Genomic DNA, 17,048 nt, shown 5'->3' with positions numbered 1-17,048 from the left:
GGACTAAAGCTGGATATCAGCAACCACAGAAATAGCAGACAGCTTATGAACTTAGTGAAACTAAACAGCTATTCACTCGTGAATGAAAGTTGAGTCAACAGAGAAATTAGGAAAAAAAATTAGGAACTTTTCAGAATTGAATGAAAATGAAAACACTCAGACCCAACCTTTGGGGACACAATGAATGTAGTTCTAAGAGGCAAGCTCATAGCATTAAGTGTCTACATTAGAAAATAATTGGGCACATTGCCTACTAATAGCTTAATGGCAAACTTGGAAGCTCTTGAACAAAAAGAAGAGATCATACCCCTTTGGGAGTAGATGTCAAGAAATAAACCTTCAGTAGAAATAAGTAAAATAGAAACAAACAAAACAAAACAAAATAACCTAACAAACCAAACCAACCCCCCCAAAACCCAAGCAAACAAACAAATAAACAAATTAATGAGAAAAGATTACTTCTTTAAGAAAATCAATAAAATTGCCAAACCCTTAACCAAATTAAATATGGAGAGAGAAGATGCAAATTAACAAAATTAGAGAAGAAAAGAGGGATATAACAGCCACCAAGGGAACCCAGAGAATCATAAGGATGTATTTTGAGAACTTGTGCTCCACCAAACAGGAAAATCCAAAAGAAATGGATCATTTTCTTGACATATACCACTTACCTAAGTCAAATCAAGATTATATAAGCAATTTCAACAAATATAATTCCTATGGACATATAAACAGTAAAATCTCATAGCCAAAGGTTTCATGGCCAGATGGTTTTTAAAGCAGAATTATACCAGAATTTCAAAGGGGGAATTAATGCCAATACTGCTCAAGTTATTCTACAAAATTGATATGAAAGGAACATTGACCAATTCCTTTTATCAATCCAGAATTAGCCTAATACCTAAACCATATATTGTCCATAAAAAGGAATAAAATTACAGACCAAAATTTTTAATAAAGTAATTGAAAACCAAATCCAAGAACACACCAAAAAGATCATTCACCATGATCAAACTGGTTTTATCCTATAGATACAGGGTTAAATTCAACATGCATAAATTGATAAATGTAATGCACCATATAAACAGACTAGAAAACAAAAATCACATGATCATCTCACTAGATGCAGAAAGGGCCTATGACATAATGCAACACTCAATGATTAAAGTCCTATTGAGATAGGAATAAAATTGATCTACCTCAACATAATAAAGGAAGCCCATAACCAATATTGTTGGATTAGATTTTTCAAAACCTACTTTAGGGTTTTTTAGTGCTTCAACCTCCCTTCTAGACCACCTGCCAAAAGTTGGGGAAAGGAAAGATTAATAGGAAATGAGGGTTGTGGCCCTATTTAGAAGTAGTTCTTTGGGTTCAATCTTCATTGTCAAGATATAAGGAGTCTAGTTCAATAGTGTCACCAAACACAACCAGCAGGAACAGCTTGACCCAGAGGGAAAAACAAGGCTCCACCAAGTCAACAGAAGTCAGTGGAAGCAGTAAGAAGCAGAAGAAACATCACCAGAAGCTCTGTGGTGCATTTCTCTCTCAGAGCATGCAAAGATCAGCTAAGAAAACAAAGTGAACCAATGCAGATGATACTGTAGTATACAAAACTGACCTTAAAAATTCCACCACAAAATTCTTATAGCTGATAAGCACTGCTGATAAACAGTTGAGCTGTTGTAAAGTTGTGTACAGGATGTAAAAAAAAAAGTCAATTTCATCTTTTCTCACATAGGTTCCTAAATGTTAGAATACAACAGATGAGAAATTTCCTCCTTTCATCTTCTGCCCTGGAGAGCTTCCATGTATTGTCAACATGTGGTCAGTGGTTTCTAATACCAATCAATTCCACATGGAGAGTAAAAGGTGGCGTTGGGAATAGTTGTCCCCAGGTATTTGCAGGGCTATGGTCCTAAGACCACACCCTGTGGTCATCCTCCTGTTCCCCATGGATATAAAGCAGAGGACCAAAAGTACCTTAGATTACAACATTTGTATAATTATACATATCCTCCCCTATAAAAAGTTGAGTTATCATTAAATGACTTGTAATGCTTGATACATTGTACAAACAACATAAATCATTATGCTTTACTATCAGGGAATTATAATAAGAACTAAATATCTGTATGTGCTCAATACAGACACAAATTTAAAATACCTTTCATCTCCAGTTGATTGACTGTGATGTGGAACCATGTATCTGGGGTAACTGGGATTGCACTGGGATTAGAGGCACAGACAGGCTGCTCTGGGAACTGGATCCATGGTCTTCCTCATCAGAAAGCTCATAATGAGCAGGGTGACTTCTAGGCTTTCTGTTCCATCCACTTCTGACCATCTTCATGTATAAACTGTCCTGACTCATTTCTGCAGCACTACCCTAGAAGGTTTGTGCCTCAGTGTGTCCTCTTACCTAATTTGTCTTCTTGTTAGTCTTGGACATTCTTTGTCTTTTCAAACTAACACAACCATTAGCTGCACTTGCTCTATTTCAGAAGAAAGAAGATGTCTAAGTTATTCTTCTAGACCTGTGAAGAGACACCAGGACCAAGGCAATTTGGGACTTGCGTACAATTTTAGAGACTGAGTCCTTGACCATCATGGAGGGGAGCATGGGAGTAGGCAGGTAGGAGAAGTAGCTGAGAGCTTATATACTGAGACAATAATATAATGGAAGAGAGAGAGAGAGAGAGAGAGAGAGAGAGAGAGAGAGAGAGAGAGAAAATGTATGAACTGCAGTGGCCTGGACTTTTGAAACCCCAATGTCACACCCCTATTGACACACCTCCAACAAGACAATACTCAATCCTTCCCTGTTCCACCAACTGTGGACCAAGCATTCAATTATATGGGGGCTATCTCATACCAACCACCACACAGAGTGAAGCAAAAGTGAGCTGATATGGATATAACTGGGGTTGTATAGTTCCAGATACAAATAGTGTTTTTGAAATACTGGATCACAGGCTGGGGAGATGGCTAGAGAGTAAGGTGCTTGTGACACACACATGGGGATCTTAGTTCTGATCCCCAGCATGCAGGTAGACATCAATAACCCAACACTAGAGGATGAAGACAAATGGATCCAGGGGCTCTCTGGACAGCAAAACTAACCAAATCTGGGAGCTCCAGATGCTGAGAAACTGTGTTTCAAGATACAGGGTGGAGAGCAATAGAAGAAAGAAGAAGACATTTTACATCCACCTTCAACCTACACACACACACACACATACACACACACACACACACACAAACACACACACAAACACACAAATACACACAGATGCACACACACAGAGGCAAGAATGAATTTACACAAACAAGCACACATGCGTGTGTGTACACATACACAGAAATAAAATACTACAGATTTAAAATCACCAATTCATATCCAATAATGTACCCTCTCTATTTATTCAGAAATTCTTCATATTTCTCTTAGCGATGTTAAAGTTTTTTATATAGAGTCTTGAACATCTTTTATTGAACTTATTCACAGACACTAGAGTGTATCGTGATTAACTCTTAATTTAAAAATCCAAGTGTAAAGATTACATGGACATAAAAATTAGTTATGTATACTGAACTAGCTATCTTACTTAACTCCCTTCAATACTAAGACTTTAAATTTCCTAATAAAATATCTAAGACTTTATGAACTTTCTTCTTCCTTTCTAGAATGATTTTTTTCTTACTTCATCTATTTGCAATCCAGCTATTACTCCCCCGTCAATCCCCCTTTCATATAGTTCTTCATCCCATTCCTCCTCCCCCTGTGTCTGAGAGGACACTCCTCCATCCCTAGGCCTCCCTGCTCCCTGGGGCCTTAAGTCTCTCGAGGATTCAGAGCATCTTCTCCCACTGAGGCCAGACCAAGCAGGCCTCTGCTATATATGTATTGTGGGCCTTGGACCAGCTCATGTATACTGCCTGGTTGATGGTTCAGTGTCTGTGTGCTCCCAGGGGTCCTGGTTAGTTGAGACTGTTAGTCTTCTTATGTGGCTGCCTTCCTCTTCTGCTTCTTCCATCCTTGCCCTAATTCAACCTTAGGAATCTCCAACTTCAGTTCAGTGGTTGGGTATAAGTATCTGCATCTGTCTGTCAGCTGTTGGTTGGGTCTCTTAGAGGACAGCCATACCAGACTCCTGTCTATAAGCACATCATAGCATCAGTAATAGCGTCAGGCCTTGATTTCTCCCAAGAGGTGGATTCCCAATTGGGCCAGTCACTGGACTGTCTTTCTCTCAGTATCTTCTCCATTTTTGCTCCTTCAGTTCTTTTAGACAGGTACAATTCTGGCTCAGAAATTTTGACTGTGTGTTAGTAACCCTGTCGCTCTGGTTGAAGCCCTGTTTCTCTACTGGAGGTACATTTTTCAAGTTCTCTCTCTCCATTCTTGGGCATTTCATCTAAGGTCCCTCCCATTGAGTCTGGGAGTCTCTGGCCTCCCTGATCTCTGGTACTTTCTAGAGGGTCTCTGCACTGCCCACCTTCTGAGGTTGCATATTTCCATTCATTCTGTTGGCCCTCTGGGCTTCTCTCCTGTCACCCGCCCCCCCATACTCCATCCTATTCCCCTTTCCCCTTCCCCTCTTCTCTCTTTCCCAAGTTGCTTCCTCCCCCTCCCTCCCCTGATTATTTTCTTCCCCTTCTAAGTATCTGTATCAGCTAGACTCTTTATTAACATGCTGGTTTATTATTTATCAGTCACTAATTATCTTTGTTAATTATTAATCACTAAGAGTATGTGTTCTCTTATTTTGTATATACAATTCTTCTTTAATTTCTTTCTATTTTTATAATTTCATTTTGAGGGAATGCTACTAAGTTCATCCAAATATTAAATTTTTATATTTTCCAGTGCACTAAATCTTTTTCTCATAAAATGTCTATTTCTAGGACAGGAAGTTATTTTTTCTTAGTATTAATATAGCTACATCTATCTCTATGGTTAATGTTTGCATGGAATGTTAGTCTATGAAACATTTGCAGTTTGAAGTTTAAGGGACACAGAGGCAGATTGTTCTTTGGATTCATGATTAGAGGAGTTATTAACATCATAGATGGACAAACAGACAGCAGCATGGCTAGACACTGAGGACAGATGCAGCTGTGTAAAGGAGTAAGGATTCTTCTACATTTTTTGAGAAAGAATTATGGATAGATTGAATATGGATATGATTGAATATGGATAGATTGAATATTAAATATGGATAGATTGAAGTGTTTCTCTTTTTAACCCAAGGCTGGCTTTGGTGGGGATCAAGAGCATATTTGATGAGCATATCTCCCAGTTGGTGAAGACTCAGAGCCAATGGGACAGGGAGACAAGAACTAGAGAAACAAGTTCACTGTATTCTGGAAACCAATCGACTGTTGTTACTGGAACTGACACAATTGAACCAAAATGCAAGATGGCATGGTCCTGGCCAGCAGTCAGTTTTCTCACTGTGGCAGTTAAACACCTAAGAGGCAGCATGATGGTGGAAAGATGGATTTGTGCTGATGGCTTTGGGGGTTTCACTCTCTGGTAGTCCAACACCGATGCCTGTCTACATCATGTCTGTGAGGGTGGGTGTTACATGGTGAGACTTCACTTCTGGACAGACAACATGTAGAAAGACAGAGGTGGGGCTAGATAAGATAACACCCCCCCAACAACCACACCTTATTGATATTCTTATTTCAGCATGGCTCCACATTCTAATGTTTCCAGAACTTCCCCCAAATAGAGCCAACAGCTAAGGCCCAAGTGTTTAACACATGAACCCGAGAGGGACACTTTCTTCTTTTTCCTTTCAAAGTATGTTTCCTTTAAATATTACACAGCTTCAACACAGACTGACCACTGTTGTTTCTTAACTAAACTGCTCAGTTTTTATTTCAAGTAATTACTTAAATACCTATTTCACATCTCATCTTGTTGTTTCTCATGATTCTTGTATCTTAATCTCTTCCCTCCTTCTTGCCGTCTTTGGAGCGATTGTACATTCTTTGTTTCTCTTTGGTTCAATATAGAAGCTGCCAAAGCATCTTACTGTTCTTCTAGACCTTAGATTTCAGCACCAATCCATGGATTATCTTCCCAGGCATTCCAAAGACTTTGGAATTTTTCTCTAAGTAAATGAAGTGCTAGAGACTGATGTATGCCTGTATCCCACCAGAACATTAAACTCCATTCCATACGCTATGACTTCTTTATTATTATTATTCATTTTTATTTATTTAGAAGTATAGTTTCAATATGTCGTACCAGCTAGCTTTGAACATGTGAGCTCAAATTCTCTTTCATCAGCATCCTAGGAATCTAGAGCTATAGACATAACCTCTAAATGTGGTTTATCATTTATGTGAAATTACTTTATATTTTTCTGTGTACATTGCAAACTACTTAAACACTGTTGCTACTGTTGTATATGTTCATTATTCACCTAAATTTATCACGAATGCACATTCTTGTTCTTTAATTTCTTCTTTCCTACTCTGACATTCCTGTGTATAAAGAATAGTTTAAAGGCTGAGTCTACTTCTGTCATTGCTCTTAGATTTCTTTTTCTTTTTAAATATATCTTGAAAGATATTCCTCCCAAATATGAACTAAGCTGAAGTTGGTAGGGTTTGCACTTTCTTTTCCTGACATACTAGAAGAGCTGCCTGTGGCCTGCCTTCCAGGGCTTCTGTGTGTGGTTATGGTGACTGCCTTGTGTGACTCAATTCACTTGGTTGTGTTTATGATCTTTGTCCTATGACATCTGCAGCTTTTCTACAGTATGCTTTGTTCTGTTTTCTTTCTAGGCCAGAGTTGTTTTGTTTCTTCTCTAGGGTTTAGAGTGTGCACTGATGCTGTTTATCTAGTTTGGAGCTAACATTTTGAGAGTAAGCTTTTTTTTCTTTTTGTGTATTTGTATGGGGGGGGGGCACCTGTGTGAAAGTGGATGTGTTTCCACATGTGTGCATATGTGCTTGTGGGTGTCTGTGCACACTCATTCATATGCATCGGAGACCACAGATCACCACTCTCCACCTTATATTTTGAACATTGTCTGTTCCTGCACCTGCCTGGACATAGTGATCGGCAAGGCTAGTTGGCCAGTTGTCTATAGGGATCCACTTGTGTCTGTCCTCCCTCAGTACAGTGCTGAAGTTACGCATGCACCCCTCCATGCAGGATTTTTATGTGGGTGCTAATGATCCAAACTCAGGTCTTCAGGACTGCAGGAGAAGCAATTAATTCACTGACTGAGCCATCTTCCTGGCTCAAATGTCTGGTCTTCATGTTATTCTACTCTGTACCCTTACCTATCTCCTCTCTTATGCATCTTCATCATCTTTGTGTGTGTGTGTGTGTGTGTGTGTGTGTGTGTGTGTGTGTGTGTGTGTGTGTTGAAACAGGGTTTCTCTGTGTAGGCCTGGCAGTCCTGGAACTCACTCATTATAGCAGGCTAGCCTCAACCATAGAGGCTATCTCTGCTTCTGCCTCTTGACTGCTGAGATTAACACTGCCTGGCTTCATTCTAATTCCTTATTTCTTCCATATTTTCCATACTTATTTTTGATTTTGGAGTTTTATTGACTACATTTGACTTTCTAGGAGAAACTAAAAGCAGTTAATTAATCGTTTTAATGATTTCCTCATCAGATTTTAAAAATCCGGAAATTCTTTCTCTTTCAGTTTTTCTATGGAAATAATTTATTATATGCTTAAGCTCTGAGGTTTCTAGTCCCTTTTCATCCAGACATGCAGTGTAGTTTGTAAGTTTCCAACTGCCTGCTAAAGTATCTGACCTTGGATTTCATCAGTGTTATCTTCACAAACGGTTGTTCTCTGCTTTGTATGGATGGCAGGGACATTCAGAGCCTTCTACTGTTGTCCTTCTCTTTCGTTCTGCTATTTTTTTCTCTGTTACCATGGCTGCCCACCCAAAGAGTTATCTTTGATTATACTCCGGATATTATAGTTGAAAAGCAGATTGTAATAATGATTTGAGGCTTAAGGCTACCTCCCCCACCCAGGATGGACATGACTTTAGTTCGCATCTGCAGGCACCCACAGAGAGCAGATCCAAATCTAGGGCTGGAAATTGGATTTGTCCACAGGCTGCCGCACAGCTGTGAACTTTTGATGCACTCTGGGGGTCATGCAGAAGCAGAGGAGGAAAATGGGAGGCCTACTCTTAGAAGGACAAACTGTCTCCCTTTGCCTTAACACGGACACAATCTGCCATTCAGTTCTCATTACCTCCTCTGGACCGGCAAGTGCTGCCGAGGCAGAGTGGCCGGATTTGCCCCCAAGTTTGCAGTTTCTCTTGAATCTTGCAGTAACTCTTCCCATCCTATAGCATCCCATCACTGACTGTGCTTGTTTTCTCCATGTTATAGTTGTCTTAGGGGTTGTGTTCACACACACACACACACACACACACGCACACGCTGTATATACACATATATAAATACTTACAATATATACATATATACTTATAGGAATATATACATATATAATATCTGAATTAAAATCTAGTGCTTAAATCTGTGCTTAAAAGTATGTTTGATCTTTAACAACTTCTAGTTTCTTCACAGATAAAAAAGACTTTGAGCAGAGTTGCTTAGACACTTGGGATTAGTTTCTGGATGATGAACATCATTTAGAATGAAAACAGTGGGTTTTGCTGGAGGAATGTGTGAATCAGCTTCTCGTTACCATGGCAAGCACTTTAGATAACAAGCCTACAGGAGTAAAAGAGGTCTCAGTCTCAGACTCCTGCCCATGATCACTTGGTCTGGGTGGGAAAGCCACCTCTGGACTGGCAATGGCAAGGAGCAGGAAGTAACCCAAACAGCATGCATGGAGACAGAACAGAAAAAGAAGAGACTGGGCCATACATCTCCATCAGGAACACACCTCACAATGATCTGATGGCTTTTCTTGAGGCACATCCCCCATCCCATGCACACCTCTTAAAAGATTCACCATCTCCCAGTAACACTATATTGAGGAAAACCTATTAAGACATGGATCTTTGGGGAACATTCCAGATACAAACTAAAGCAAGTAACCCAAAGTAAGGGCTGCAGAGGCCATGCCTGCTTCCTTTGCTTTTTCTACCACAGATAGGAGAACCTGGATACAGCAGGCACTGGTATTTAGTTCAGGGACCGGGGAGAAAAGGAAGAAAAGCTTCCTGATAATCTGCTAAAGTTTTTTTTTTTTTTTTTTTTTCCCAACCAGTTGAGTTCTCACCACATCTGTATTGCCAGGCCGATTATCCTAATGAATGCAGCCTTGGCTTGCCTGATACCAGGGAGAAAGAAGATGGGCATCATCTGCCTTACAGATTCTAACAAATCTTAGATTTGTTACAGTCTACCAATCTTGCAGAAGTTTGAAGTGTAGAATCTCAAACCCCATTCAATGGAGTGCATTGGACAAAGGGTCATACCAACCCAAGAGTCTCCAACACAACTTCCTTCACATTGCACAAAGCCATCCTATCACCACAGCAACTTGAGTAATGACAGTCAAGAGGCTTTATCAAGAAACCCAGAGAAGCTGATTAATGAGGACACTAACCCTACAGGGCAGAATCATGGAGAAGGTATGTGTTCACAAGAAGGGGACACTCAGTTTTATTTGTTCTCATGGCATATCGGCATGCATATCTACTTTTTTGTTGTTGTTTTGGTTTTTTTTTTTTTTCTTTTAACCCTGTCTTCAACAGTCAGGGATGCCTTTTATTGTGGCTTCCAAAACCTGTAGAAGAAATAACATTGTTTCATTTTACAAATCACAAAAGAACATAGATAGCAATTGTTGTTTTGGATCCATTAATTTTATTAGTGCTATATTACTTTTGTTTTCTTTCTTTCGTTTTGCCTTACTCTAATTTTACACTGAGAAAAAAAACTGATTTAGGAAAAGCTACATATTTTCATGCCTGTCAGTAATGTATGTCAATTGCACAGATTACCTCATGGTCAAGAATCTATATATCTATTTTATCCTTTGGACTTTAGATGGGACATTGTTGACAATGACAATGGCATTTTTTCCATGTAAAAACAAAATAGACACACCCATGGCAAAAGACATGAATATTAAAAAGCCAACAGAGTTGTGATCTTTCTTACAAAATAAAGTCAAGTTTGGCTTTTGATAGAGGTTTTATTGTCAAGAATAAATGAAAATAATCACTATAAAAATCTCAGGGAATAAAGCTCTAAGCTTTGTCTTGTATCTCTAAAGGCTCCTTCTATGGAGAACAAACCCTGCCAAAGAAGAGCACATTACTAGTAGGGTTGTGCTGAATGAAGAAAATGAATGGATGGTCCACTATGAATTCTTCCTCATGCCCCAGGTAGCATCCAACAACAATGTCTGCCATGGCAGTGGCTGCCTCTGTTCCCTCCTCATTCACTTCCACAAAGGACTTATGAACAATTTTTTTGCTATGAAAAGATCTCTGGATCCTGACATTTCAGACAGATCAGCCTTGCTACTGCTAAAGAGATCCTGTATTCCCAGGCAGCGCAGGTTGGAGTTGAGGATGTAGTTCTCTTCCATCTTGAACTGGGGCAATTTGACATGGACATCAATGTTTCTCAAGTTCTCATGTTTGGTCCATTCACACAGTTTTTCCAAAGTTAATTGCTGCTCAATCTGGAATTAATGTAAGGTAGAAAGAAGTTAATTTCTTACTGTAATAAGGTACTATTCCAATGAACCAACTCATAATTGCCACAACTCAAAGTTTCCTTCATGTGTTCTACCCAAACAGGTTCCATATAGATTGAATTGTATCAGTCAATTGGTAGAATATAGCAGAACTATTTTCCAGGTCTTTGAGGGTCCAAGTACAAAATTTTTAACAACATGTCAGTCATCTTTTCATCCACATGTCTGTTAATCAGCCCATCCATCTATCCATGGTCCATCCATCCATCCATCCATCCATCCATCCACAGTCCATCCATCCATCCATGGTCCATCCATCCATCCATCCATTCATGGTCCATTCATCCATCCAGTTCTCTCTACCACACTCATTTATTCCTTCTATTCTACTCCTACTTCAGTCCACCTATCTGTCCACCTTCACGTTTACTCAGGATTTTAAAAACTCCTATCACACTGAATCACATGACTGATGGGCTATAAGTGGGTTATGATTCGGATTGTTTGAAAGGTACAACAGAATTTTTTCTTATTTTATTTAAACTCCAGATTTTATTCACCCCTCCTGTCCACCCTCCAACTGTTCTACATCCCATACCTTCTCCCTACCCCCTGTCTCCACAAAGATGTTCCCACCTCCCACCTCCTACCCAACCAAATCTCTAAACTCCCAGGGCCCCCCAGTCTCTTGAGGGTTAGGTATATTTTCTCTGACTGAATCCAGACCTGGCAGTCCTCTGCTGTATATGTGTTGGGGGCCTCATATCAGCTGGTGTATGCTGCCTGGTTGGTGGTCCAGTATTTGAGAGATCTTGGGGGTCCAGGTTAATTGAGACTGCTGTTCCTCCTACAGGGTCACCCTCCTTCTCAGCTTCCTCCAGCCTTCCCCTGATTTAACCACAGGGGTCAGTAGCTTCTTTCCATTGGTTGGGTGAAAATATCTGCACCTGACTCTTTCTGCTGGTTGTTGGGTCTTCCAGAGTGTGGTCATAATAGGTCCCTTTTTGTGAGTGCTCCATAGCCTCAGTAATAATGTCAGGCCTTGGAACCTCCCACAAGGGAAATTTTATGTTTCTTCTACTTATTCTGAATCCTTCTAAGGTTTTAGTGATTTATAAACTCCACTAGAACTGAAGTAATCTCTAGTAATCCCTGGGAAAAAATAAAAGTGGACAAAATGTGTGGGACTTAGTTCATTTAAAAGGACAACCAGCTGACATGGGGCGCAGACCCTGCGATCACAGCATTCAGGAAGTACTGAGGAGGGATGTAAGCTGAAGGCTAACCTAGGCGGTATAGCATGGCCTTGTCTACAGAGTAGAGTAGACTTGAGTAGAGTAGGGAAGAGTAGAGTAGAATAGAGTCGATACATAGAATAGAAGAAGGATACTAATGACGCCAATTTTGTAGCATTGTGACCATTAAATAGACTGATAAATGTAAAGGTCTGGCACATAGTGAGTACCATATAAGTATCAAGTATTGTTGTTCCTGTATTAGACCAGAAGAGAACCACTTATCTTATGGACAATTTCTTTCTTGAGATCACACCTCATTTAATTATCAGCCAGAAAGCACAACTGATCACATTCATTCCAGTACACATTCTGTACATTCAAATGACAGCAGGCTCCTTCCTGATTGCAAGTGTAGACTGAGAAGGAACAAGAGCTAAGACACAGGGTGGCCTAGGATTTTTGAAGAAAAAGTATAATCTTCAGTTTTGTCTATTTCTAATCTTGTCAGAAGATATACAATCCGTAAACATGTAAATCAATTCTCATTATAATTCCTTTAAAAGTACTTTAAGAGGCTTCCTGTGAGAGGCCACTTATCACTGTTACCTATACTTTTGAATCTCTAGATGGTCCCCATCACAATGATTCACTGCAGGCAGCAAATATTATAACATTTATACTTTAGGCCTCTGGGCTGGGAGTGGCTGAAGATACTTGGGCACTGGGAATAATAATTAATAATAATGATAGTGATAATAACAGTAATAATAACAATAATAACTGTGTAAACATGAGGCTTCAGACCAGTAACACCTGATGGACTGTATTGACAAAAACAGGACTGTAGTTGCAATAGATTTTTGGTAAAGTCTGCTGATGAACAAGTGTTGTGGTTCAGTGAACACACGTGGAATCTAAGAGCACTACAGTGTAAGGAAACATGAACCATGGCATTGAGAGCCAGTTACCTCCTTAAGACCCATGGACTCATCGTCAGGGTCTTCAGGCAGCAGGATGACCATGCTAAGTTCTCCACCCTGGTAAGGCATCGCCAGCACCTTGCACTTCAGGTCCAGAATGTAACTGAATGGAAATTCTTTCCTTTAATACATCATCTTCACTGTTTTTCTGTCTTTCTGAATGGGTACAAAAAATAACACTGAAATTATTTCCTCTTATCTTTTAGAGCAGAGGTGAATTTGGGGTTTTGGGGTAGAGGGCTCAGTGGTGAAGGCCTGGCTGATCATGGGGGAGGCCCTGCACTGCATCCCCAGCACTCACACACATACAACCAAGAACATCCCACGATGATGGTGTCACCTGACCTTCTTCAGTCAGAATGGAGGATCTGTTGTGTCCTTTGTCATGATTTTTTTTTCTGCCACATTCCCTTGAAGTAGATGGCATTCACTAGCACAAGCTTGGTCACACTGTCACACCCACAACCAACAGTTCTGGGATTTTACCTGAAAAGATGAAGTAAGCTTTTTTAAAGGTTTATATTGGAATTCCAAATTCAAACCTATAATTTATTAACTCAAACATAGACTTTGAACTTTATTTTGTTTTAACACAGTGTTAGGAAAGACTCACTTCTCCAATTTTTATCTTAAATAAACCAAATTGTAAGACCCCATAGGCCTCTGTCTAGTGTTTCATAACCTTCATGTCCATCTTTGGAACAGGAAAAAAATATTCTTAAAGTCAGTCAAATGTCTTCAAGGTTTAAAACAAGAATGTTCTTCATTCTGGGAGGAAACTAACCATTATTTTGTGAATGGCTATTTCTTCATAAAAACGAAACAAGAGTCTCTAGTTGATGATTTTGACCACTGGTAAATGAAGTCTTCAAATGTGCTAAATAGGAGCCTGCTCTTATGAAAAGGGCTTTGAGCAAATATCTAAGAGATAGTAAGACTTGTCTGATAGGTAAGTCTATTGAAACAGAGGCCACAGCCAGATGCACTGCTGGGAACTGATAGAATTCCAGACAGGATCCCTGGGTGCTGGCTCTCACATTAATAAAACTGAAGACAGATCCATCCCCAAGCTGAATTGAGACCAGAGGGTGAGTCACTCCCCACCCACTACTTCTGAGTTACTGGATGAGATGGTGGCCAAAACTATTATGACTGCAACAGTTTCTAAATACTGACTTCATGGTTCCATGAGGTTTCATTTCTTTCTATGTGAGTACTAAACACCTCTGGACAGGTATTTTTATTAATTTTTAAATGTAGGTTTTAACTTTCAAATTTTACTTTAGGGGAATCCATAGGTACTCAACTACATCCATTAAATCATGTCTATATTTCTCCACTAATAAAATTCTGACATCTTTTTAAAAAAGATTTATTTATTTTATATATGTGAGTTCACAGTTGCAGTCTTCAGACACACCAGAAGAGGGCGTCAGACCTCATTACAGATGGTTGTGAGTAACATGTGGTTTCTGGGAATTGAACTCAGGACCTTTGGAAGAGCAGTCAGTGTTCTTAACCACTGAGCCTTCTCTCTAGCCCCCCAAATTCTGACCTCTTAAGTTGTCCCTTATTCTAGGGAATAGCATCTGAGTATCAGTGCACATAAGTCAAGATTTGGGAAGTTGTGGAAGGGAGAAAGGAGATGCAAGTGAGAGGGTGCAGGGGAGTGAGAACCTGTGCACAATGGCTCTGCTATGGTTCAGAGGGGTCCCTCAAAGGCCCCTTTCTTAAAGGATTGGTCTCTGGTCCATTTTGCATTGGAAGGCAGAGAAACCTTTAAAATGTAGGTCTTTTGGGGGGGGGGGGGGGGAAACTACCCACCTATAAATCATTGGGAAAAAAAATTTTTTTTTTTTTAATTTTGAGACAGGGTCTTCCTATGTGTGCTCAAGGCATCCTCCTGCCTCTGCCTCCAGAGTACTGGAATTGTAGGTCTTCATCATCAAACCTACCTTAGGGAAGGCTTGCTGGCATTGAAATGGTTGTGAGACACTGGTCTCTCCCTCTTTCTTTTTATTCACTAGTGAGGTGAACAGGCCTCCTCAGCTGTTCTGGCTTTTACAAGAGGCTCAGTGTTGCCATAGGGGCAAAGCAATAAGGTCAATCATTAATAAAATGAAACCTGCAACACTGTGAGTCAAAATCAGCCTTTAGTCCACAAGCTGATTGTGTCAGGTCTGAGCTACAGAAGGGAAACTGACTAACAGAGCCAGCACTGCTCAACCTCTCACCCTCTGTCTGACCTTTGACCCACGGGTTAATCTTCTTCCTGGCATCCTCAGAGGCATGCTGAAAATCCACAGGGCCCAAGTCAGCACCGTTCATTTTCTGGGTTGAAGCCAAGAAGTCCTATTTTAAATAAATGAAGTTTCAGGGCTGGGGTTACATTAGACCATAGAGCCAGGTCTGGCATTTTTCTGGGTTCTGGGATCCAAACTCAGCTTCTCACGATTGTACAGGAAGCTCTCTTCCCCACAGAGCTGAAGGGAGAGAAGACATTTCCTGTGGGGTTGCTCTCAGTCAGGGTGTGGAACAGCTCCAAGGCGAAGAGGGTGTGGAACAGCTCCAAGGCGAAGAGGCTGTTGGCTGAACTCAGCTGCTCCATGGTGAAGGCTGCAACAGAGAGGAGATCAGCATTGCCAGCTACAACACCAGCAAGACCACCTACCTCAGCTTTGACACCCACCCCTAGGACCCTACAGTTTGGAATTCCTGCCCCATCCTGTTTTTCCCAAGAGGGCAAGCATACTTCTTCAGTCACACAAAGCTGGGATCATATTTCAGGAGTGACACAGGACCAGGGCCTAGGGTGTCTTAGGGCTCTAACCTTCCAGACAGCTGTGTCTGTAGAGAAACTATGCCGGTGGCCTTGGCACAGTGCTCACAATACACAGCTTTCTGTCCGGAGTTCACCTCTCTCTCTCTCTCTCTCTCTCTCTCTCTCTCTCTCTCTCTCTCTCTCTCTCTCTCTCTCTCTCTCTCTCTGGATGTCAAGTTCTAGTTCATGTTGGCAATGAATCCAGAAAACCACATGGACCTCCTCTGTATACAGGTGGTATGCCTGAGGTCAAGGCTGCAGTCTTAGCTAGAGTGACATATGCAAGTTTGTGATTGCCACTTACTCTTCCTAGTCAGGCTGTGGGTGACAGGGAAGAGGAACACTCTCCTGTGTCCCTTCTGCAAACAAGCTGGCCCCTGAAGTGGGTATGCATGCCCTGCTTGGGAGCTATCTGCTAATCCATCTAGGTTCCAAACTCAAAGCTCCAGTTTGTCCAAGTACAGGCCAATCACAGCTGCCTGTCTCTGGCTGTTTATCTACCAGGACCACATTCGGTTTTCATTGTTGAGGATCTAGAATCTCTCCAGCTTCCCTCTTAACCTCCCAGCAGCCAGGACTGACCGCATGGAATTGCAGGGTACTGTCCCTCAGATCAAGATTCAAAAAGAAAGCTGAGGGAAAAAAGTTGTTGCTAGGATCACCTTCCTTCTTCTGTCCTGGGGCCAGGAGTGGGGTGTAGTTGGGGATCCACAGATCTTTTCCCTGATTATCTCTTGGGTGAAGGAGAGGTACCGTGAATATGCTGGTTCCTGGAGCTGTGGAGAGGTCTGGCCATCTCCTCCCAGCTACCTCCCTGCAATGACCTTACCTGGTGACCTTACCTCCTGCTTAGCAAGTCTCCTCCACATGCAGCTGGCCTAGGATGAAGTGCCCAGAGCCAGCTGTTGCCTTTATAGTATACAGAAGGGGAGTGTCTTACTGACACAAGCCAAAGAGGATGGAGTGGCCTTTTCTCTCGTGAGTGTTTAAAACTGAGCTTTCAAAATAAAAGCAGAAGATTGCAGGCACTCCCAAGGAGCCCTTAATTTCCTCAGTTCTAGGCTTTTTTCTATGTCTCTAAGCAAGACCCAGTAAGTTATTTTTCCTCAGGAAAACAATGACCTAGAGGATAAATATCCTCTCTTACAGGTCAAACGAGTTTCTTTTGAATTCTACTGAAGTTCCATGGAAACACTGCAAAATGGAAAGACTTTTTTATTTATTTATTTTTTTGTGAGGCGTGTGGGTGGTGGAGGAGACATGCCTTTGTGACCCCTTGGATAAGGTCCCAGAGCAGCAGTTTCAAGCAACATCCTTGGCTGCTCTGCCTT

General features: G+C 40.9%; 1 pseudogene across 1 annotated transcript; it reads right to left on the bottom strand.

Moving 5' to 3' along the window:
• Positions 1 to 10,148: 10,148 nt before the first annotated feature.
• On the bottom strand, positions 10,149 to 16,627 carry LOC117713350 (leukocyte elastase inhibitor A-like; annotated as a pseudogene). The gene is made up of 5 exons (XR_013112194.1): positions 16,547 to 16,627; positions 15,131 to 15,512; positions 13,242 to 13,382; positions 12,885 to 13,052; positions 10,149 to 10,663 (listed from the first exon to the last, which is right to left on the bottom strand). The product of XR_013112194.1 is annotated as a leukocyte elastase inhibitor A-like (transcript).
• Between the last annotated feature and the right edge of the window lie 421 nt (positions 16,628 to 17,048).

The sequence above is a fragment of the Arvicanthis niloticus genome, chromosome 8 (assembly GCF_011762505.2).
Source record: "Arvicanthis niloticus isolate mArvNil1 chromosome 8, mArvNil1.pat.X, whole genome shotgun sequence".
NCBI classification, from domain to species: Eukaryota; Metazoa; Chordata; class Mammalia; order Rodentia; family Muridae; genus Arvicanthis; species Arvicanthis niloticus.
Note: the sequence above shows the minus strand (reverse complement) of the source record. Positions and strands in the feature narration are given on the sequence as shown.